The sequence below is a fragment of the Hesperophylax consimilis genome, chromosome 24, assembly GCF_061612785.1.
Source record: "Hesperophylax consimilis isolate HC1 chromosome 24, BYU_Hcon_1.0, whole genome shotgun sequence".
NCBI lineage: Eukaryota > Metazoa > Arthropoda > Insecta > Trichoptera > Limnephilidae > Hesperophylax > Hesperophylax consimilis.
This window is the reverse complement of record NC_142859.1, coordinates 8,361,980-8,387,173: the sequence shown is the minus strand read 5'-3', so window position 1 is coordinate 8,387,173 and position 25,194 is coordinate 8,361,980. Positions and strand designations below refer to the sequence as shown.

The 25,194-nt window shown below is 32.7% G+C and overlaps 1 non-coding gene across 1 annotated transcript; it reads left to right on the top strand.

The window, feature by feature from the left end:
- Positions 1 to 4,242: 4,242 nt before the first annotated feature.
- On the top strand, positions 4,243 to 4,315 carry TRNAF-GAA (transfer RNA phenylalanine (anticodon GAA)). The gene has a single exon. It is a non-coding gene; the product is annotated as a tRNA-Phe (tRNA).
- The last annotated feature ends 20,879 nt before the right edge of the window (positions 4,316 to 25,194 follow it).

Sequence of the window (25,194 nt, the reverse complement as noted above, 5' to 3'; positions counted from 1 at the left end):
CTCTAAATATGAGAAGGTTGTTTGAATAAAAGAAGATTGAAGTTCACTGAGTTTATTTAAAACACATCGTTACCAGTTATACGCGACAATAAATTTAAATGGAAGTTTCTAGAATGTAGACGGTCTGAACCAAAAGACACAACCAGCCGAGGCAAACAGGAAATCAAGAATGTTTGGGCCAGCAGACCAGCGGACCGCTGTGGGTACCATTTACACGGTACCTGTCCAGAATGTTGCCACAATAGGGAAATAATCTTTTATGTTATTCGCTGGTAGGTACCGTCTACACAGGAAATGTTTTTCATTCTGTAAAAAAATAAAAATGGTACGAATATGCCTTTTAATCCACAAAATACAAAATTTATAAAAACGTCACAAGTCCACGAACATTATATAAAACAACATGATAAATTGTCATTTATAAACAGCCTCAAATATAGGTTGTTTCTCTAAAAATTCGAATGCTGGAAGAGAATGATCTAAATATGTGGGAACGGTTTTGAAGCCAGAGGTAAATTTGACGAAAAAAAATGTATAAATCTTTTGTCTCTGCCTTCTGCTGTGGGAAAAGTGTTTACTTATATCTATAGGTAAGCATTGCTCCGATAGTGTAAATATTGCAAAATATTGTAATGGAATGCTAAAAATAAGAAAAAAATACTACGAAGTACCAGCTATTCAGATATACTTGCTAAACACTGTAATTCATTTAAAGCATCGATTCGTTTGTAAATGCTGGTCTCTCACCGGCGTAATAGGCACTGACCCATTTTCCACTTCGAACCGAAGGCAAAGCGCAAACACAAATAAAACTTTTTTTTTTGCAAATGCAACTCGTCGATAATCGCATATAATCGCGATATGTGATATAGATAATCGCGATACCTTCATGCACTATTAGGTTTGTATTTCACTTTTAAGCCTCCTTTATGATAATTGTGCCTACAAAGCTAAATGTACATGAAAATGCTATTGTAACAAAAGCTGTCGAATTGAATTATTTAATTATTATTATATACAATATACGTTTATAAACAATTTAAAATGTGTTTTTTTTTTAAATAATAAATTAAAACCCTTCAAGCCTGGAAGGACACTGAAGGATAAATCTGACCGCTACGTCTAAACAATATTGAAGTTTTTTTTAATATTTTTTTTTCTATAAAGTAGAGATATGTGATTTTCTCGATTGCATGGATAAAATTCTAAAAATAGTCTAAGCATCATGAATACAAAGATTTTTTCGTTGGCAGTTGAAACCTTAAATTATATTAATATTTTTTATCACATGAAAGGCATAAAAATGAAGTAATATATTCTTACTAATTCCCTATACAAAAGGAATGTTTTTTTTAATATATATTTTATTAATGAATTTTTCAATTTTAGAATGTTACATACATCACATCGTATCCGAAATTATACCAGATATGATTTGAGAATTTCACTACTAAAAGTATTATCATGATTTATTTTTGGGTATTATACCTCTTTTTATAACGTATCGAACAGTGTTACAGTGTTCATAATCAGGGCAGATGTATCTGCCTTGCAAATATACTATTATTATACACCAACACAAGCTATTTTGATAGTTCAGCCAAAACACTTACATTCCGTCGTCAAATATTTCATGGGGCATTTTGGATGACTTCATTGATTCAATTTGAGATAAATGAAAAACATACAAAAACACTGCGTGTTTTCTCCACGTTGTTTTTACTTTATTTTACTGCCCCCAACTTTTAATCCCCACCCTTCTGGCGAACACAAATTACGTAGGTACCGTAGAATAAAGAAGAACACGAGAAATGCGGTGTGGGCGTGTTTCATGATTCAAAAGTCTGACTATTCTTCGCTTATATTTTAAATATGGAAATTCAAGTCATGAACGCTATGAAATTTTCATGACGATCAAATGTGTTGCCGATATACAATGTAAAGCAGTGAAAGCAGTACGAGGTACAGAACGCGTACTACATGGGCTAGAAACAAAAGGTTCTATGTCAGTGGCAAAATCGGTTTCCGTTCATATCCACATATTTTTAACATCAACTACGCAAAAGAGTATGTGAAGAAAATAATTTAGTTTGTGGGCCATGTATTATTTGGTGATGGTGAGTGGAGGACGAATGGGTCAAGAGAGTCCGGCTAGAGGTCAAAAGGTGACCTATGGCAGAGGTGTTGGTTATCCAATTAAAGGTTTCCGGGCCGGAGTTACCTACACCCGCTTCTCAAATTGATACCATTAAAATATAATATGCAATATATGGATGAAAGGCATTTCTAGTGTGTATCATCTTATTCAGTGATATATACCAATATGTGAGTGCGCGACGTACAGAGTGCTTGGAATCTGTAAGGATTAAAATAAATAAAAAACGATTTTCCCCAACTTTTTCAACCGGATTCTCTATCCGAAGTAGGTACTCTTGATTTTGTACGTGTCGGAATATGTAAAATGTAAATATCCAAAAGTAGTTGAGAAATGTTAAATAGAGGGAGTGAAAACAAGCCGTTCTCGATTCTATCTTCAATCTACCATTGATTTTTAAACATTTTAAAAATGATTTAATTTATTCGAAAATGTATGCAGGGGTAGTAAGTGCAATGCAATACATTCAATAAAAACGGCCGGGCCGTCGGAGGGGGGCGTTGTATAAAAATATACTTGGAAAGTGTGCGGTGAGGTTGGGGACGTCTGATATAGATGAAATTTTGTAATTTGAGGAACGTAAAACAATATTTAATTATTGAAGACAATATTAACGATTCTCAAACGAAAAATTGAAATGGAACAATCAAAACAAGATTCGGTCGCATCTACGACTTGAACCATACGAACTCATAATTTTATTGGCTGCTAGCTTATGTAAATTATTAAATATTACAATTTGAGATTTTATTTAAATGCATTCTGCATGACATGTGATAAGTTGGATTTTATAATCTTAAGGATCTGATCGAAGTTTAAATATATCAACCTAATACGTTTAAAATTTAATTTGTTTTAATTATCGTTTCTACGTCTATTTGCCCTGTACGAATTCTGTGTGACACTAACAAACTAGTGAATTTTACGAGAGTCGCTCGTAAAATGATACGACTGGACCGTTTTTACGACTTCCAATCGATATTTCCTCAGACGGTTTTCTCTCGATATTAACTTTTATGATTTCCTTTATCCGACTCAAATACTCGACAAACTTATTTGATTTATACAAAAATACTCGAATTAAAGATGCGCGCACGCAATTTTTTTTGACCCTCATTTAAAATGCGTATAAGTTAATGGGAGGATTTACTGATCCTTTGCTTTTATGAGTCTTCAATAACAAATTAACAACCGTTCGCTGAATCATTCAAAAAATGTATTAAATTTAACAATTATTTTATAAGCAACAATTATTAGCCTGAAACAATCATCCACATTGAAAAATCTCCTGATAAAAGATACATGACGCCAACGGGACTTGAACCCGTGTCCTTTCGATTTCCGGTCGACAGCTCTGACCACTGAGCTATGGCGGCTTATCTCTTATCCGCGAAATAATTCAATATATACTAGTATCTTCACCAAAAAATGTAGACAATTGGTCTCGACGCCATCTAGTGAGAGAGTTCGCACTTACAATGCCTTTCTCATATAAAATAAAGTTGGTTGTTTCAGGTGAAAAAATGCAACAAGCAGTAATTGTTGAATGAAACACTAGTATATTTTATTTATTTGATTATTATTTTACAATATTTCATATTTTAATTCAGTAATGTTGGCCTCACTGGGTTGTTTACCCGTGCTGAGGCCCCCATTTTATAATATAAGAATTTATATATTTAAAAAAAAAAGAAAAACAACATTAAAATAAAGATAAATTTAAACTAAAAATAAGGATTAAAAATTAAAATATAATTATCACACTAAAAGAAAAATATTAAAAGAGAATGTAAATCGGCATTTATAACGATTTATGTGTTTGTGCGTGTTGCGTGTTTTATATTTTTTTTTGTGTTGCGTTTATATATTTTATTATTTTATGTTATAGAATTTTGGTAATATTGTTTTTTTGTTCTTTAATCCATTTTTTTATTTTGTGTTTGAATTTATTTTTACTTTCCTCAATTTTTGTTTCAAGTGGAAGACTGTTGAATGCTTTAATGGCGTGGTATTTATGGTGCCTTTGTCCAAAGGTAGTGTTTAACATATTATTTTATATATTGAATTATTTCGCGGAAAAGAGATAAGCCGCCATAGCTTAGTGGTCAGAGCTGTCGACCGAAAATCGAAAGGACACGGGTTCAAGTCCCGTTGGCGTCATGTATCTTTTATCAGGAGATTTTTCAATGTGGATGATTGTTTCAGGCTAATAATTATTGCTCATAAAATAATTGTTACCCTTTGTGCTTAAAAAAAATTGTCTTAAACATTAGTTTACCAAAAAAATAATAATTAAATTAAACATTGCTGAATAACATTATGCCTTCTCTTTTATAAAAAATATCTTTTCCGAAAATTTTGAAAATTTCGCTCATAAAACATAAATTAATGTAGGTAACTCTGATATTAGGTTTAAACTGACAACTTTCAAGTTTTTTGCCACATGAAATCGATAAGTCGCTGGTTCAAAACTTGACGAACCGTCTGGAGCCAGTGAAACTAAAGCATCTCCAATTGGGGTGTGTTGTGATTCTGAATGTAGCGGGGGGGAAGGGGATAGGGAAGAGGAAGATGGGAAAATACCTGGCTATTCTAATCTGGTCACCAAAAACACGGCTGAAGCACTTTCAAGCAATGTTCCAATTCTGAATGGTGGTCTTACACCAGGAAGATACTGAGAGTATCTTCCATTCTGGAACGTGCCAAAAATATTCTTTATATTATTTTAAATGAGTGAGTTGTAAAATTATATGTTTAGTGACCATGTCTTATTCATTGGGTTTTGAGAGGAGGGTATCTGTACCGCCACCACCCCGGGAAAAATGTAATGGATAACCAACACCTCTGCCAGAGTTCACCGCAAGTGGTTCATTTTTTCATACTTTTGGTGTCTTAGCAGGGGTTCAAGAGCTCATGAGGTGACGTTTATCTAGGTCTAAGCGGTGTATACGTCTGCTTACCTACTACGTGGCGATCAGAATATAGAGACACTGGTTGAGGCAGACCTTTTGACCTCTCCAGCAAGACCCCTTCGACCCATGGCCTTGAACCGCTGTGTGAGAGATTTTTTCATACGTCCGTAACTCCTGGACATACTGATCCTTAAATTCCTACACACCCTCCTTCATTTTAATAAAAAAAGACCCTCCACACAGCATCTTTAACTATGATATAGTCCCCCATGGAAATAATTTTCTCAGGGCCTCCCCTCCCGTGTGAACTTAACGTAAAAAAATATATATCTCTTCAGTTACTTCTCAACCATCGTCTTCCTATTCTCATTTCACTCTCATACCCCATTGTCAGGATGCCATTGTCTCACCAACTCCGGTCAGTTAGTACTCTTGTGCGATGTCCACATAATTTGAACGTTAATCGTACATCATAAGATAAGTATTCTAAGGTATTGAAATCTAGCAATCTCTTTGATGCCATACGTAGTAATTAAAAATCATGTGTTTTTGGTTTGAAAATTTGGTCGCCTAGAAATGTTTCAGATGCTTTAATTAAATACTGCGAGTATTATACATCTTGGCCTTTGAAATAATCGAGTATTTTTTAGATAAGTTTTCGTATAAGCCCAGAAAAAAATAATGTAAAGGCCTATGAAAACTGCTTTAAAGTTCAAAATCTCCTACTTAAGAACCCATCTTCGGTTATGATTTTATTCTATAATGTGGCAAATTAAGTTATTTAAAAAAAAAAAAATATTTATGACTGAACATCCACAAAATAAAATAAAAGGCACTTTTTGGCCATGTTTTTTTCTTGCATAAATCAAAACAGACGGATGGTGTTAAGCGGGAATTTAAAACTTATCGCCATCTACGTAAGGGTTATTATTGATAGCGGCTCAATTTAAAATATTACACAACGTAGTGCATCGCCTTAAAAACAAGGATGTGTACAGGAATAGATAGTACATATTATATTCTCTCATTTAAGGTCAACGTGTAACGTTAGTAATTGATCTTGCGTTGCGAAGAACAAATCCAAGCGTTTATTTGGCGCGGGAGACAATGTCAGAAAAGTGGGATTTGCTTCTTATGTCAAATAATATAAAAAATATTTTTTTTAAATTTTAATAATTTTCAAAAAAGCTAAATATTTAGGCGCTCTATTTCGATGAAACCGTTTGAAATTTTTCATGCAGTAGTTTATTATTATTCAGATAACTCAATAAAGACGAGTGTAATGAATTCTCTCCCTTCACACTTAACCTGCATTTCAATTTTTTTATACTCCTTGGATAAATTATCTCTTAGCACTTAAAACTTTTCCTTTATGTGCATACATTTAATATTATTTAAAAGCATTTTCACTGAAATTGGCCGCAAATTTCCATCTCCGGATGATTGTAATAACGTGCAAGTTCTCAAACGAATGTAGTGGGTGTAATTAAATACCCAAACCACTATTTTCATCCAAATTTCGGTACGAAATACCTCAAAGTGTAGACAGGAAACCAACGGTATAGCGAAGTCTCTGTGTAAAGGAACGAAATAGTAATTTATTATGTATTTTAATACGTCATTTGCACAGTTAAATTATTTCTGATTTCAATTTATGTGGCTGCTAACTTATTAAGTTGTTTTTAGAGAGCCTTGGTTGAAATGTCCAGATGAGATTCTTTACAGAGATAAATTATGAAATATCACTACCTACAGTACAAATTGATATTGTTATCTACTAGAGGATATAGCAGAGTTAAATCGATAACTGTACAATATCGGATCGATAGGCGTAAAAACCGATGAATTTATACCGATTTCTCAGTTGCACGGTCGCGCTGTTGATAGCCAGACTGATATTGATAATGAAATAGATTATAAATCGACATACGGTAGCAACACTGGAGGTATTTTCTATGAATTGACATTCCTAAACGTCGGACAGATATGTCTAATGCTAAAAGTTAAAAATACGAATAAATTGACAGTGTCGAATTGAAATATTTTGGCAGTCTACATCTACTTTTTGACAAGAAAGGGAGTTAATTAGTGAATGAGGTTCTTCGATATAGGTTTTTTTTCTCCAGGCTGGAATGGAATCAATTGATCGCGTCTTACATGAATTAATAAAGTCTGTGGATCGTGTGTACGATTTCTTTAATTTCTAAGAGCTGTGTTAGTTAACCTCCATTATAAAGATGGCAGTCATTTTCCAAAACGAACGAGATTATTTTTAAAAAATGTTTGGATTGACAGCTTATCCGACAACAAAAGCCGTGCTAAAAGTAGCGCTTTTTTTGCAGACTATCGGAATCATTTCCTTACCGTGCTCGCAAATATTGCTAACTGACCATAGATGACTGGTTTATTTAATATTGTACTGACAAAGGGCTTTATCCGTGCTATATTTCCTGATAACACTATTTGCGAAAGAAATACGTTAATAATTGAAAGTGATATGACATTTTGTATTTTTAAGTGATAATCAACTGAGTGGAAGTTGAAAGGGAATTTCGATTGTAACTTAGATAGTTTCTCGGACAAACATATCCGATTTACATTTATAAGGTACAATTATTGATTTTTTCTGAAAGTCTAAATGAATATTCAATGTTTTTTGGAATAACTTTATTTTTTACTTCTTAAGGTTAAATACTTATCAATGTTATGTACCGTTGAATAAGAAGATAATAAAAATAAGTCATTTTAAATACATGTAGGATAACGAAAGATTTTTTAAATATTTATGTTGAGGGATCAGTAGTATTTAAAGGCCCTGTTAGAAGTTCTACCGAGCCGAACCCTCTGATATGAAAATATCTGTAGTCGGTGAATTATTTTCCCATTTGATCTCTGGTGAGTTGACGTGTTGATCTTGTATTATTTTGTATTTATTTTGCTTATATAATGCACTTGCATAATGTTCATTGACCAGATGACCATTTGTGGAAAAGTGTGTGGAAGGGTTTAGTTTTTCCAATGGGGAAGATTTAACCCGGACATAAAATCGGAATTGAAAAAACGAAATATGAAACAGAATAGGACACAGATTAATAAAAAATGTAACGGTCTCAACTGGGTAATCGAACCAAGTATATAATTGTTTTGTTTTATGTTTCGTTTGGATTTATTATTATTTTTGTCTTCTTCCTTAACGGTTTGTTAAATTTTATTAGTGTTATTTATTTAAATCACTGAATTCGTCTGATAATATTGGGAATTAGGTCACTTGCTTAATTTCAAAATGTTGTTTGGTCATCAAAAAAAAATTATTATTAAGAGGTGAGAAACTTAACATTCCTTTATCTAAGTCTTTTTTTATATAATATTATTGTAAACGATTTTATTTCGTATTGAAAAAACAAAGGAATGAACTGGCTTTGAATTTCTCAGTATTCCTTAAAATTCCTGGAAAATATTACAACATTAATAACACCTTCAAGGATTTTTGGAATTCGCTTCCGGTTTCGTGTAAAATATTTGGGAAACCGGGATTTTGTGTAATTTGAATAAGGGTTGGAGGGTAAGATCAGAGGTTCGAAAGCAAATTCTTGTAAAATGTGGTCGGTGATGTATTTATGTTACTCGTGACAAATTGTCACTTATATATTAAAATCAATATTCGTAATTAATAATGTTAATTCAATATTATACCGTTAGGATTACCATATAGAGAAGATGGGAAAAAAGCCGAGATTATAATATTATAAAGACAAGAATTCATACACCAACTTGAAAAATTTACTTAACTCCTCGGGCTAAATTGTACGGTTTTACAAACAAACTGCTACTGTTGTGTCTTCCTTACTGTGATTGTGAGAAATATTATCTAAACGGTGTTAGAAAGAAAAAAAAATACAACACTTCAAATCTAGAAGTTAACTTCAGAAGAGGCGCTATAAAAATCATCTAAATGTTATTAATATTATGCACCTCTATAAAACCATAGGTTCCGACCGTATTTTCTCAAAAATTGATGAAACTTAATTTATTTATTTTTTTTAATATTTAAGTCAATTAGGGAGATGACTGTAATTTTTATAATATATTTTTCATTTGTTTTTTTTTTCGTGATCCGTGATTTTAGTTCGGTTTTTAGACGAAAAATGTAATAAATTTTTATTTTGTTTATTTTGGAAATTATATGATTACTATTAGTTGTTAATTTTGACACACTAAGATCCAAATTAATTCAGCATTTTTTTAGTAAATGTTTTCATAATATCTTTTTAAATTTTTATGTTTAATATCATGTGCCCTTCAGGTAGCGTGATGATTGTATTTAATTCTTTATTTTTTTAAAATCATTTTTATCGATGTTCTACCTTCTAACGGCATTAACACACAAAGGTTTCTTAACATATTTATCGACCCACATTATCACACGGCGACAGCCTATCGCAATGATGGTTAATTATCGAATCATTAGTTTATTAACACAGTTATTAGACATTATCACACGGTGACAGCCTATCTCAATAATAGTTAATCATCGAATCATTAGTTTATTAACACAGTTGTCGGTTGTCAACACACGGTGACAGCCTATCGCATTTATAGTTTATTATTAAACCATTAGTTTTTTAACACATGTTAGGGATGGAGCTCCCCAAGTTATAGTTCCATGTAGGCGGCATTGTTAGGAAGGCAGCTCAGCGTAGAATTATGAGAATCCATTTATCCAGGAAGAGTCAGCAAAAGCCTTTACACGGGGAACTTATCAACAATCCAGAGTACACTTCTCTCGTCAAATGAAACTCCTATTGGGATGATCAATGGTTGTATTTACAGGCAACAGGTACATTGTATGACACAAATGAGGAAACAGTTAACATCCTAAATTATTTCCTGGCTGTTAGAATTGAACAATCTCTTTCGTATTTTGTTCTGGCTTGTTTAACAGACATTACAAGAAGGCACATAATGGGGAAATGGTTAAATAAAATGCTTATATGAGCCGTTCCGAGTGATGCAAGAGTTGAGAGACCCTGGTGGCGTTACTCACAGTCATAGTGGAGTAATAACCGTGGTGGCGCTCTTTCATACGCGCCATTGCGCGCGTATCGGACTTCAATGATGTAGCCGGCACTTCTCGTTCGAGACTGGATTAATAGCAAAACAACCAGACATGATATCAAGACCAAAGCTAGCGTAGGTGAGCGTTTTAGTAGCAAAACTGCCCACACATGGTGTTGGGACCAGAGCTAGATTCCGAGTGTAATGGCCGCCAGCGGTGGTCGAGGCCGTTGGAGATTAGCGTGCCTTGCGCCGTGCGATGTGCGCAGCCGCTTGTGTTGCCAACAGTCTCCGTCTAGTTTTAGGTTCGCGGGGCTTTTGAATGCGTTAGGGAGGTCTACTTTGTGACACACAGTTGTCGATTGTTAACACCCCGTTGTGTTCAACCGACACTTTCACACGGCGACAGCCTATCGCAATAATAGTGTATTATCGAATCATTAGTTTTCTCTCCTTTTTAACGAAATTTTTGTTGTATTTAAAAAAAATTAAATGAAAAAAAACGTCTTCTCCAATCACAAAAACTAAAATTGTTTCTTAACACAAAAATCTGAGAGGGTACCCCAATTTAAAGTTTAAGAAAATATTATTATAAATACAACATTTCAAATCAAAATATGCTAAAAACTGTTTACTCGGACGTATCTAAAAAACTTACAATAAACACCCAAAGAGATATTGACATTTACCACTGTACCCTTAAAAAAAAATATCAATTTGACCTTATAATGTACTTAAATCAAAATAATTATTTCTAATTGATCTCTATGATTATTTTCATATTGTTTTTTTTACTTTTATTTTCATATCTACTTTCTTCCCAATCTGTAATAAATTGAACTTAAATGGTTTATTTTATATTTTATATTTGACGGCCTCCGTGGTCGAGGGGTAAGGCTATCGACTAGCAAGCCGAAAGTCGCCGGTTCTAATTCTGGCGTGCGCAAATAAATATATAGTTTACTTGCAGCACGTTCCAAAGTGGAAGATACTCTCAGTATCGCCCTGGTGTAAGACCAGTATTCAGAATTGAAACGTTGATTGAAATGGCTTTTAGCCGTATTTAGTGACCATATCTGAACTGCCCAGGTACACCCTCACCTTCTGCTTCCCCATTTCCTTCCCCTTTCTACTACCTTCAACCTCACTACATACCCCAATTGGAAATTTTATTATCTCAATCTTGCAGATTCTGTATAATTTAAAAAAACTATTTTTTTTAAATTATACAGAATCTACGTCTTCGATTTTTCCGATTCGTATTTGAATACTCTCAGCACCATAAAATTCCATTTTTTGTCATTTGAATACTCAACGCATCACAACATTCCCTTTTTTGTAATTATATCATTCACCGCATCACAACATACCTATTTTTGTCATTTAATTTTGTCATTTGTCACCGTATCACAAAACTCTTATTTTTGTAATTTGAACACAAACCGCATCACAACACTCCTTTTTTTGTCACTTTAATACTCACCGCGCCACAGTATTCCTATTGTTGTCTTATGAAAACACACCGTATCACAACATACCTATTTGTGTAATTTAAATAATGATCGCATCACAAAATTTTTATTCTGTTATTTGAATATTCATTGCATCACAACATTCTCATTAATGTAATCAGAACATTCACCGAATCACATCAATCCTACTTTTGTGTGCCACTGACACCTAACACTAGCTCTACATTTTTTTTTTAAGCGCTCACAGAGCTTTTACGTACAATGTATTCTACTTCATTTAGTACATTTAAAAAAAATACAATAAGTAAATCATAATAATAATGCATCACAAAATATGAAACAGAATAAAAATATATACATAACGCTTTTTTTTACTGTAATACATCTATATAAAAAAGTCTAAGAACTTGAAAAAAAAACCTTTTTTTTTTTTTTTGATTGAGTAAGGATTAAACCATCCTATCCTGTAATTGAATTCAATAACTTTACCAATCTCGCCAAATGCCGAACGGGTAGAGGCGAAATTAATTCCTCGTATTGCCTGCTGTAATGTTATTCGACTTTGAAAAAAATGCGTATTTGTCCGCGTGGGTTTACATGATTACCAGTTGATGAGAATGCATTGTCATCGACAGTGAGTCCATTTGCTGAGTTTCAGCTTGATCGGATATCGGGAAGTGGGTTACTTTCTGCTTCCAAGATTAGCATTAATTCATTAATTCAGTCCCGAAAAGTGAAAATCAAAGAGATGTAGGTATTTAAAAAATAAATGCTATAATATATAAGGTTGATAGCTCAGGGTATAAAAAGATTTTCATATTATTATTAGACATAATGTACATCAGTACAGTATTATGTAGGCACATAACAACATAATGAAAGCAATCCACCGAAATTACTTCTAATCAAACCGCAATATTCAGAAATGAGCATCATCCACTGATTGAATAACATTTAATAATTATTAAAAATTTAATTTTAAATATATAAATGGAAATTTTCTGTTTTACAGCAGTACAGGGTTTCCCAATAAGAGGTGTTATCGTAAAAGATCAATGGTTTCGTTGTTTGTGTGGCACGTAGCGCCGCCCGTCTTAGAATAGTCTTAGTCCCGAAAGTAATCGTTGTCCAGATCAATACCATCCAATTCCGGCCATAAAAAATCATTAATCATCTCTCGATGGCGCAATCCATTCACCGTAACTGTTGCTCTAGCCTCATTTTCAAAAAAAGTAAAGTCCAATGACTCCGCCGGACGATAAACCGCACCAAACATTCACATTTTGAAGATAAAGAGGCTTTTCAACAATAAATCTTTCGTTTTCCGAGCCCAAGATGCGACAATTTTGCTTGTTGACGAAGCCACCGAGGTGGAAATGGGCCTCATCACTCAAGATGATTTGCATTTGATTCACTCAAGTGAATTTTAATAATTTCAATGCGTTGTTGAAGCGTGTATTGTTCAATTTTAATTAATGGCGTAGTTTCTACTTGTCAAATGTCAAAAAATGACAGCTTCAAAAGTAACATCTATTGAAATAGCGGGCTATTCAAAATAACACCTCTAATTGGAAAACCCTATATTTACAGAGTCTGATATTTCAATTTTTTTCAAACTCGATTCTAATCCCAATTTTAAAAAAGACGATTATAATGGTACATAATTTACAGAAAATTTAGTAATTATTTCATCCAAATTGAAATAAAAGATGTACCACCATAATAAAGCTAGGCTTGTGTGTATGGGGAATGTTTCATTTTTTAAATCATATGCCAAAGTATTCAGTTTATGTTTTCATTGTATTATTAACGTGAACTTTTTAATCTCTGTTGTTATTTATATTTCGGATACTTTCTGGCAGTGAATTTTACTCGAACCCCCGACAGCGTATATTTCACTATTTTTATTTTAGTTTTAAATTTACGAATACATTTTGTATAACGATTTAAAATGTGACATTTTCGGTCTGCCTCAAAAACAACATGTTCCTTTTTATTCTTGAATTTGACGGCGCTGACATCACGCCGCGCCGGGCGAAATTAGTGATAGCAGTCTTACAAGACACTGGCGGTTTCTAAGTTATAGTAACGTGGTAGCCAGTTGATACCGTTTCGGAATGTACGGACTTAGATCGTTTTTGAAATCAATGATTTGGAATGAAAATATTAAATGAACATATTTTTAGTACGATATTAAAAAATAGAACATAAACTTTAAATCTTCCACACAGCATTTCAGATATTCGTTGTTTGTAACAATAGCCCTTTGAGGATCCGCATTCCACAGTTCCACTGTTAAAACCAATGATCTAAGAAATATTTTCAATAACAAAACAAAATCGTCAAATGTATGTATGTCCCCCTTGAACCTTCGGATGCTGTGATCTCTGTGTGTGAAGTTATAATGAACAGCTGATTTGTCAATAGCCAAGATGAGATCTTGACTTCCGGATAGGGTGAGACGTTTGGGTGGGATAATGTTAACAACGAGACGAACTCTAACTCTGATTTATTCATACGTTTGCATTATTTGTTGAAACCTACTTCAGTTTACCTATAGTACAAATAAAATACTATAGAGGCTTAATTAACACCTTTTTCACATTTTTCTATTGCACGATCTGATGACTGCATTGTTGGCATTAAAATAATCAGGTCATGGAAACTGTGAACCTGGTATTTTTGTTTAATAACTGAAGAGAATCTGTTATTCATCTTTAGCTGTACAAAATTGTTTAATTTTGTTTTTCCAAAGAAACAAGAATGCATTTGAAAAAATATTTTTTTATTCAGATTAGTTCAGAAACATAGCAAAAATATGACAAAAAGGCAAACACCAATAAAACCTTGTGAGTAAAACCTCCTTCGTCGAAAAATTTTTAGAGTTTTTTGCAGTTTTATGTATGTATATGTATAGTGCCATGATAAACTGAAATCATTTAATAGCTTTCGATATAAATAATAACACAGTTTTTTTTATAACGTTGTTTGCAATAAGTTTGTCCAAATCGTACATAAAAAGGTACAATTAATGTAATGATACAATAACAGTTTATTTCTAAACAAAAAAATGCTTAAAGAAAATACTTTGCTCATGGCGTATCTCAAGTTTTATCTTCACCTGAACATGTCTTTCTCCATCAGCTAAACTTGTAAACTATAAAACCATGTAATATTTCACACGAGCACAAATTCATGCTGAGGGTGTGAGGTACAAGCAACTGATGCCTGAACAAAAGGTACATTTAGAGAACGAGACATTACTAATAACAGGCCCAGGTTGTACAAGCTAAATTCTATGAATAATGCAGGCAAGACGGTGTACTAAATGTTGCTATATTATACCGATGATACAAACATCGTAAACATATTACCATACGAAATGGAATGCATTTTGTCTATTTCACGCGCACGTCTCGTACAGCTTTCATGTACGTCTCGAAAGCGATACAAATTTCAGGGGCATACTACGTAGGTGCTCAACGGAATTTATTATTTAATATTAGCATTATAAATATATATTGAGTTTATACCATAGCTTTTTGTATCAGATACAACATAGCCTTTTGGGGGCCGAGAGAAAATAAGTCGATATTAATGATTTTTTTCCCTAGAAGCTATGTTGTATTTTTTTTTTCTCTATCCCATAAAGCTTCTGACATTTCGCAATGTATTTCGCCTGGAAGAACTGTCAAAATATAGATTCCGCTGTAAATATTTTCACCTTTAATTTGATTCTCGATTCTGTTTTTTGTACGCATTTAAAAAAACTGTTCTTCAAAGCAGATGAAAGCTTCATCCAGATGTTGGTATAGCAAATCGATAAATGCATTTAAAAATATTAAATTTTTGAACGCAAAGAAAGATAAAGTCGCTTACGTATGTTTTTTATCGTGTAAACTGTAATTAACCCTCTACACGAAACTAAAAAACATATTTAATTATACAAAGGTATTATTAAAGTTACTTTCACTTCACTTTTTTTTCATTTAATATGATAAAATATTTAAAAATTTGCAAACCTGGACAAATATTTTTCGAAAGCTATGTTGTTTCATAGAATTATTTCAAATTTTTCGAGAATGTTTGTGGTTATTTATTAATGCATTCTAAAAGCGCTCTTTCAAACATTGCTTGAATCATAATTCTCACCGCAATACAAATAAGATATGTTAACTTTTATGAGACAGTGTCAGACTGGGATATGTAAGCGCCCAACATTTGTACACGGTTGACATTTGTCACATGAGAACGCGTCGCTTCTACGATTCGTTCTTAAGTTCAACAGCTCGGCTGTGGAACGAACTGCCGGCCTCTGTGTTTCCTCCCTCCTACAACATGGGACTCTTCAAGACCCATGTTCACTCCTTCCTCTCCACAAAAAGACCCTCCACACAGCATCCCCAAAGATGACATAGGCCCTGAGAGAAATTATTTTCTTCAGGGCCTCCTGTGTGGAGTTAATATTAAAAAAAAATCTTCCAAAGACTTGAAGGTGTTTTTGGCCTGTGAAGAATATTTTCTAATATTGCCTAAAGGGTTAATCTCAAATTCACTTTGTTTAATTAATTTAAACCAAATAAATAACTTTGTGTACACCACTATTAAATTTCTTCATAGTAAGTATATTTCTATATAGTTGGTATACGTTGTATCTTGATGAAGAATCAGCTGGCACGTAGCGTCGGCATGCAACGGGTTAATGGTTCAGTAAAGATGGTTTTTTCAAAATTTAAATGACTGATAATTAAATTGTTAGGTATTTAACGACCTACCCACAAATCATTTCATAGGAAGTTTTCATTGGGAAAATTATAGAAATATTTTTTAACACAAGATCTACCGTCAGTTCCATGCTACTATGCATGAGGGTAGGTACCAGCACTTCATTGTAGACTGCTAGCTTAGCTATAAGGAAAACAATCTTAAATTATGTTTTAATTATTGAATTACGTTAAACATCGGCGCAACCCTTCAAACAGGAGTACTCGGTAAGTTAGAGTATTCTAATGATATCATTCGGTACATAATGTGAAAATACATCCCGCATTGAGGCGTATTAGCGTATTAGAGTATAAAGCCGCTCGGAAGGGATTAGGGTAAATACCTACCCTCTTCCCGTTCGATTCCTCGCTTCCCTTAGCTGTGCTCCTCATCTCCGTTTCCACCTCGGGTGGGTGCTTCAGCAATTCAGCAATTTGCGAGTCTTGTAACGTGAGACGCTTGTGGGCTGCTCAAAGAGAGAAAGGAATGTGGTTAGAACAGCGTGGTAGAACGAAGGAATCATCTGTTTAGCAGGGTTTGTAGTGATTTTTTCACGACCCTCGTAATTTTCCAGAACAAAGATTATTTTACTGGCCACTTGTTAAAAATTATAAAAAAGTATTATCTACGTTTGGTTTCTCAGTTCAAAAGATAGAAAAAAAATAAGAACCAAAATTTTCGTTGCTGTTTTTTTTAAATAACGCTTATTTCTGGTTTGGATTTGTATATTTTGCATTATAGAAAGATCTATGTTGGCCATTGATGTATTATACTAGATTAGCCCTGTCTAGTAAAATTCATTTTAAAAATAACGCCACGTGGCGTACGTCGCAAATATGGTGATGAATTTAACAACCCAACTCTGTTTAAACTCCTTGTACAAGCGTTCAAACTCGTAAGCGAAACCACGGAGAATTTGTTGTCAGAGGTGAGAAGCAAAATAGACCAGAAAAAGGTAAAACGCAATGCACAGTGCCCATTTCGCATTGCGACATAATGCGTGGGCCTTTTCATAAATGTGCATGTGAACCAAACCGAAATTGTGTTGGGGTTATTTTTAAATGAATATGCCGTGTCTTGTTTAATTTAGTCTATGATGTTGGCTCATTAAAGTGGGTTCGTTGTTTGTAAATCGATTTAAAAAAAAAATAATAACACACGTAAAAATAACCGTTAAAATAAATGTTAATAGTTTACAATTTTTTTTCTGCATATTTTTTTTAATACAGAAATGTAGGTTCCGTGTATTAATCAGAACACTCGTTAACGATATCTTTCTCCATTCTTTGTCGAACTAGTATGCAACTAGGTTCCTGCATTCGTACTTAATGCGTCAATTTTCAAGGGAATATTTAATGATTATGATAAAGAAGATTTCACTTGTGACATCATCGAACAAAATGAAGAAATTAAAATTATGTCGGAAAATAAGGAACATAAACCTGTGTTCAACGTCAAGAAAATAATTAAAAATAAATTTAATGATACATCTAACTATGTGGTTGAAGTAGAGAGTGAAACCCGGAAAATACTCTTAAACAAAGATAAAATTAAAATCGGATACCAAAGAATCTTTGTTGAAGACGCAAATCCAGTAATGCAATGTTATCACTGTTTACGCTTCGGACACGGTGCTGCAAGATGTCTGCAGAGAGAGAAGGAAGAAAAGCCTGTTTGCAGTTACTGCGGTCTCGACCACACATACAGCGAATGCGGGAACAAGGACAAACAACCAAACTGCAGAAACTGTTGCACTCAAAATGAAAAATATAAAATGACATTTCCAGTTAATCATAGGGCAAATGACAAAAACAACTGTAAGGTATATAAAAAAATGCTCGCAATTGCTGAACAAAATATTGAATATTAATTTTTACTTATCAAAAAAAATGCAACAATATATTTTAGATAAGAATCTTTTGTTATATTGTAGTTTTTTGGTAATTAATGAAGATAATCAATTTTATTTACATGCGTATGTGATATGTAAGTTTTCTTTTTTTAAGATGCTTGTTAATATTAAATTAACACATCAAAAGTTACACACTTTTCTTTACCAGATCCAGAATATTAAAATACATTTTATAATCATTGTTTATAGGCCTACACTATTTAAATACGTTCTATACACCTACTCTACATATACTATTATGTCCATTGCCTTGCATCTAAATTATCTATTAATAAATACTGTATTTCAACTTTTTACTTTTATACGGAATGTTATAAGTGTAATATTTTATTATATTTTATATAAAGAGTATAATAGTTTATATACACCGCAATACCAATATTCCCATTTAAATCTGCACTATTGTTTCAATACTTGTTTTAGCGGCGTAAACTCACGCACACTATCTTACTTACAAATCGTTACCAAATGGAGAATGAAACAAATAAATTATTGTTATCCATTAATTATCATGTTATCAATTAATTATCAATTATCAATTAGTTATCAATTAAAATTCAATGAACGAAACAAATATATTTCATGTAGAAAATGTACAGTATGTTTTTACTGGTGCAAATTATTAAACCTACCTTATACTGAACAATACTATAATCTAACCATGAATGTTTTGGAAATATTTTATTTAAATCATTATGTCTTTTAGTTTCATAGATGATGACAATGATATTAATTTTTGTAAAGTAAATAACCTGCGTGAATGGTTTCAAAAGCAAGATTCAAGGAAATGTGATACAAGTAAACTTAATTTTGTTCAACTAAACATTAGGTCAATATGTAAATATTTCGACCTATTTCATGTTTATTTTAAAGACTGTTTAAATCACGTTGACGTACTCATGCTTTGCGAAACGGCAATTCGTTCGGAACTTGTTAATCTTTATGATATTCCCGGATACAATTCGTATCACTATTGTAGAAAACAAAAATCCGGTGGAGGCATCTTGTTATATATAAAGAATAACCTTTCCTTTTCGCAAATATTTCTGGCCACCAAATTTTTTGAGAACGTTTTTGGAATATTGACACTTCCAAATAAGAGGACTTTAAATGTCTTAGCAATATACCGACCTCCGAATCTAAATAAGCTATCATTTTTGTCAGAAATATCCTCTGTGTTTGAAAACAATATTAAATCAAATGAAAGTGTAATATTTTTCGGCGACATAAATTTAAATTTATTAAACAAAAATGATCCTATCATAATAAATTATGAAAATATTCTTACAAATAACTATTTGAAAAAATGTATAGATGGCGTCACTAGGGAAGTAATTGTTAAACAGAAAATAAATAGTTTATGTATCGATCATTTCTACGTGCGAATAAGCGGTAAACTGCCCGCTGGATTAACCAGTACAATCTTCGCATGTGTATGTGACTATAACATTGCCGATCACAACACAACAGCTATAAGTATACGCTATAACTCGGTAGATAATTTAAACTCAAATGATTATAATAAAGTTAAAATTCTTTCGCAAAAACTGGTTGATAAACATATTTGTAATTATGATTGGAAATCGCTTCTAAAGGAAACCGAATGTTCTGTTATTTATTTGAAAATTAAAAATTATTTTGATGACTTGTATAAAAAAAGCACAATTGAAATAAGCAAAAAATCAAAAAACTGACCGCATGCCATAAATGAATGGATATCTACTGATGCACTTTATAAAATTAAAAAAAGAGATTTTTTATACAAACGTTGGAGAAATGCTCCAACGAACAAATACTATGAAAAAGAATATAAGTGTTTTCGAAATATTTTAAATAAATTGTTAATAAAATTAAAAACCTCATACTATAATGATAAATTCAAAAATATATTTCAAGACTCAAAAAAAACATGGGACGAATGTAATCAAATTTTAGGAAAGAAATGTAAAAATGATTGTGACCAAGTTGCATCCAAATATTTGATGAAAGATCGGACCGAAGAAAGCGTAACAAATGACTTTGTTGATTATTTCTCTGACAATGTTTGCAATATGTTACATAAATGTAATCACAGGACAACTGAGTTTGAACCAGAGGAGATGCCTCAAAGCATGTACCTACCTAGGGCTAAAATTGCTGATATAGAAAACATTGTGAAACAACTTAAAAGCTCTTCTCCTGGAATCGATAATATCAGAATGAGCGATATTAAAAAACATATATTAACATTAGGTCCAATTATAACCCATTTTGTAAACAGAATCTTATTTGAAGCAAAAATTCCAGATGATTTAAAATGTAGTATTATCAGACCCATTTATAAAGGAGGTGATCACACCATTTTGGGTAATTATAGACCAATCAGTATTTTGCCATCACTCGAAAAAATTCTTGAAAAATACATTCAAATTAAATTAATAAAATATTTGGAAGATTTTTCTATTATTGATACTAACCAATATGGATTCCAAAAAAAAAGGGCACTGAAGTGCTACTTCAAAAGTTTGCCAGCGTGATAAATAATAATTTAAATAATAAACATCATGTATTAGTCTTATTTATAGATTATTCCAAGGCATTTGACACTATTAACCATAAAAAATTGTTGAAAATACTAGAAATCATAGGAATAAGAGGGAAACTTCTAAAACTATTTGAAAATTATTTGAACTACAGGTGCATGCAAATAAAGCTTTTGAACACATTAAGTAAAATAAGAAAAATCTTAGCAGGTGTTCCTCAAGGTTCCATATTAGGTCCTATTTTATATATAATTTATGTATCTTTTATTAAATTTATTTTTAAACATGTAAAACACTTTGTGTACGCAGATGATACTGCATTGGTGTTTTCTTGCAGTGATTTGCAATTATGTATTGAACTTTTACAAAAAGATTACATTGAACTTTTAAAATGGTCTCACGACTCTGGCCTAATCATAAATGCAAAAAAAACTAAATTGATACACATTAGATCACCAAATGCCAAGGTAAATACTATTATACCCGAAATTAAAACACACAATTCAGATTGCCTACATGTTGGTATCCCTGCGTTGTGTACATGTGAAAATATTGAACTGGTTAAAAAATATGTTTATTTGGGTGTTATTATTGATTTTTTTTTATGTTTTTTTTTTTTTTTCTTTATTCATGAAATATTAATGTGTACAGTTTTTACATGCTTTTCGACTACCACACTAGACACACGCCCGTATTATGGTAGTCGAATAATAATTGTTTTTTCAAATGGGATTTACAGATAAATAAAGTCTGTGAACGACTGAGATCTATTGTTAGTACATTATATAAATTAAAATTTTATGTTCCAATATGCACACTTCGAATAATCTATTTATCACTGGCTGAATCTATCATGAGGTATAATTCCTTACAGCTTGGGGATTTTCCTCTAAAACAAATATGAATCATGTTCAATCAGTTCAAAATTCTCTTGTTAAATTATTAGCTCATAAAAGTTTATATGAACAAAGGCATAATGTTCCATACCTTTATCAAAATCTGAAAATCTTCTCGGTAAGAGCAATTATGTGGTATAAAATAATTTTTCAACACATAAATAGCCCTATGTACATAAATAGACTGGAACACACTTACAATACTCGTTTTACATTAAATGAAGGACTAATCGTACCAAAGCATGTAAACAAATATGGACAAAGAACGCTAGACTACATGATACCAAATTGTTTAAATATGTTACCTGCAGAAATCAAAAAATGTACAAATATAAAAAGAAATTTTTTGTTGAAAAATTGGCTAGCTGAAAGAAATAGTTTGTACTAGACTCTAATACAAACTATTTCTAACTGCATACGCTTTAATTGTTTTTTGTTTTTATTTTTATTGTATTACACCTCTCATGATATGAATTTATACATTTGATATAATCTGTTTAAGTTAAAAACACCCAATGACAAACTACTTTAAAGTAGTTTATTGGGACTTTTTGATTTTTTGTATATTATTTTGATATTTAATAAAAAAAATAAAAAAATCTAATCCGGTCATATTAAGTGACCCGCATTAAATAAATCCATTCATACATCCATTTCCTTAACCTATCTGACGATGTAGCCTAATTGCATTGTAATACACTTTCCCTAGTTTTTTTAGTACACGCGAGAGAGCTCTGAATAAGCTGTCATGTCTTGTACATGTTAGCTTAGATAAAAATGAATAAACAGCACATTTCCAAGACAAATTGAAGCAATAGTAAAAATTTCAGTCCTAGAGATGTTTTCTCTAGGGTCTATATAAAGAAACTACAGTACAGATTCTGGATTTTGACAAGATGAAAGGGCTGACGAGACGATTTTTTTTGTATTTCCTTGGAAAAAAAACATGATAAAATCATTTAGATACATGCCAAGCACATTTATCATTTAGAGCCTAGTAGTCAATTTCGAATTATTTATCTCGACAACAATAAAATGTCAGACTGTTGCCAAAGTTCCGAATTCATTTTGACAGCCAATCGGGTTCCAAATTAGCCCTGATTTTCATTTAAAACATCATCACTTTCCCTACACAATATTAATTAGAAATTGTGAAATACTTAAAACATGTCATATAAGTAATCATAAATATGTTAGTGCATTATAAAGTAACAGTTCGACAGCCTCCGTGGTTTAGTCTCCGGAGGTGGCCGGCTTAAATCCTAATTTTATTGGAAGAAATTCACAACTTATCAATTTTAAATAATGTATATACCTAGTATCTTTATTTGTGACACTTTTCGGAGTTGTAGATACTTTCAGTATCGCCCTTTTTCCCAACTGCTTCCAACCGTCTGGGACCAGTGAGACTATGGCATCCCCAATTGGGGTATATTGTGGGAGTGTGGAGGGAAGGAGCAAGAGGAAGGTGGGGAAGTACCTGGCTATTCAGACACGGTCACCAGACACGGTCACCAGACACGGCCAAAGTCATTTTACAGAAATGTTCAATTCTAGTCTTACGCCAGGGCGATACTGAGAGTATCTTCCGAAATTGTACTTTATATTATTTTTAATGAGTAATCTATAAGTAAACTTAATAAAGGCGGGATTTGAATCCGCGACATCCATCTAGTCGAGAGCTGTACCCCTCGACCACCTGTGAAAGACCACCATTCAGAATCGAAATGATGTTTGAAATGTCTTCAACCGTGTTTGGTGATCAGCTCTGAAAAGCCTGGTACTTCCCCACCCTCCTCTTCCCCATCTCCTCCTTCTTCCCACTACCCTAAGCCTCACAGCATAACCCAATTGGAGATGCCATAGTCTCACTGGCTCAAGATGGTTGACAGCAATTGGAAGTCTTGTAAAAATTGTATTATGGATAAAAAAATGTATTTAATTAAAATCCTAAACAGTGGCGTACCAGAACGAAACTGGAAAAATCTGACGGCCTCCCCAAACATCTTATTATACCAAACAGTTGAAATTTTTTGAAACCATCAAGCAAATTTTTAATTCCATCTAGTTGTCCTTGATGAAGCATTGTTACACAACTTTAGCAATGCTGAAAACACGTTCTAAGGACGAAACAGAAAAATTATATTTGCTATTTGACGAGCAACTTTTCGATCTACTGTTAACAGACTGCTAATAATAACAGCTTGTTTTATTGATTGCAACACAAATAATTATTACATTCCACATCCGTTTTTCTTTCCCCACCCCAACGAAAACTGTACAGTTAAATTTATCTGCATTACTCCAGCGTTCTTCTTCTGAACTTATCTCCAACATTTGCTTAAATATCCGCTTATGACCCGCAGTAAATAACATGCACAAGACATTTCGTTTGCTGCACTAAATTGCATCATGAAACTATTTCATGCACGTGTACATTGCACCTACGGTGTGTGCACTTGTGTGTACCCGCTGCATTACCATCTAAAGCGTGATTAATTTATTATTTTCTACCTACGTGTCTGGGGAAGGCTAATTTAATAGATGAGTGGGCATTATACTTAAACGATATTTGAGCGATTATAAGGCTTAAAGTTTTGAAGGGATTTATATATTTTAAATGAGATCCTTTAAGCGTAAATGTGGTAACCATGTCAGACCGTTTTATTAAAGAAATAAATAATAATAAATGTTATTACGATAGTTTAGTACAATTTTTGGAGTTAGGGGAGAGTATGGTATATCGTACCAGTTCGAACATAACTCTCAATACTGTTTGAACGAAATGGGTTAGAGAATTGGAGTTAGGTTTAAATAAATACTTATTTAATTGGGTACGATATTTATTTAAATCATATTTTACAGGCATCTGGAATGTTTTCAAATTAAACGTTTTATAAAAAATGGTTTCCGGTAAGATTTAACGAACCGGTACGGTTAATCGTACCACCGGTATGGTAAATCGTACCTTGACCATTATTCCAATTTATATCGAAAAAAAAGTGGGTGTGTCAAGCCTACGCAAGACAGAAGTGAAACTTCTAGTTTCAGCTGATGCTTGGCGTGGCGCAGTTCGCTGGTGTCTGAGAGAGAGGAAAGAAGAGAAGAGAGAGAACGTTCGTGAGCGGCTCCCCCACCTCAACAAGGTTTCACTTCAAAAATGCCACAGCCGAGAATCGAACCTCGCTTAACTGATTGAAAGCCAACCACGCTGAGCACCAACTGTAAGCAAAGCCGCATAAATTGATTATATTATGTAGGTTCTGAAAATATGAGAGCTTGTTATGTTTTATAATGTTACCTACATCACACCCAAAATATAATATATTTTTAAAAATAATGTACAATGTACAGAAATAGAATCCCACACAAGATCGCGTAGTGCGCTCTAGCGAACGGATATTTTATCAGAGGGAGATAGTTTTAATTTTTTTTTCTGTAAATTATTACATATTATCAAAATAAATAAATTAATTAAATAAATGTAATACAATTATCATAATATA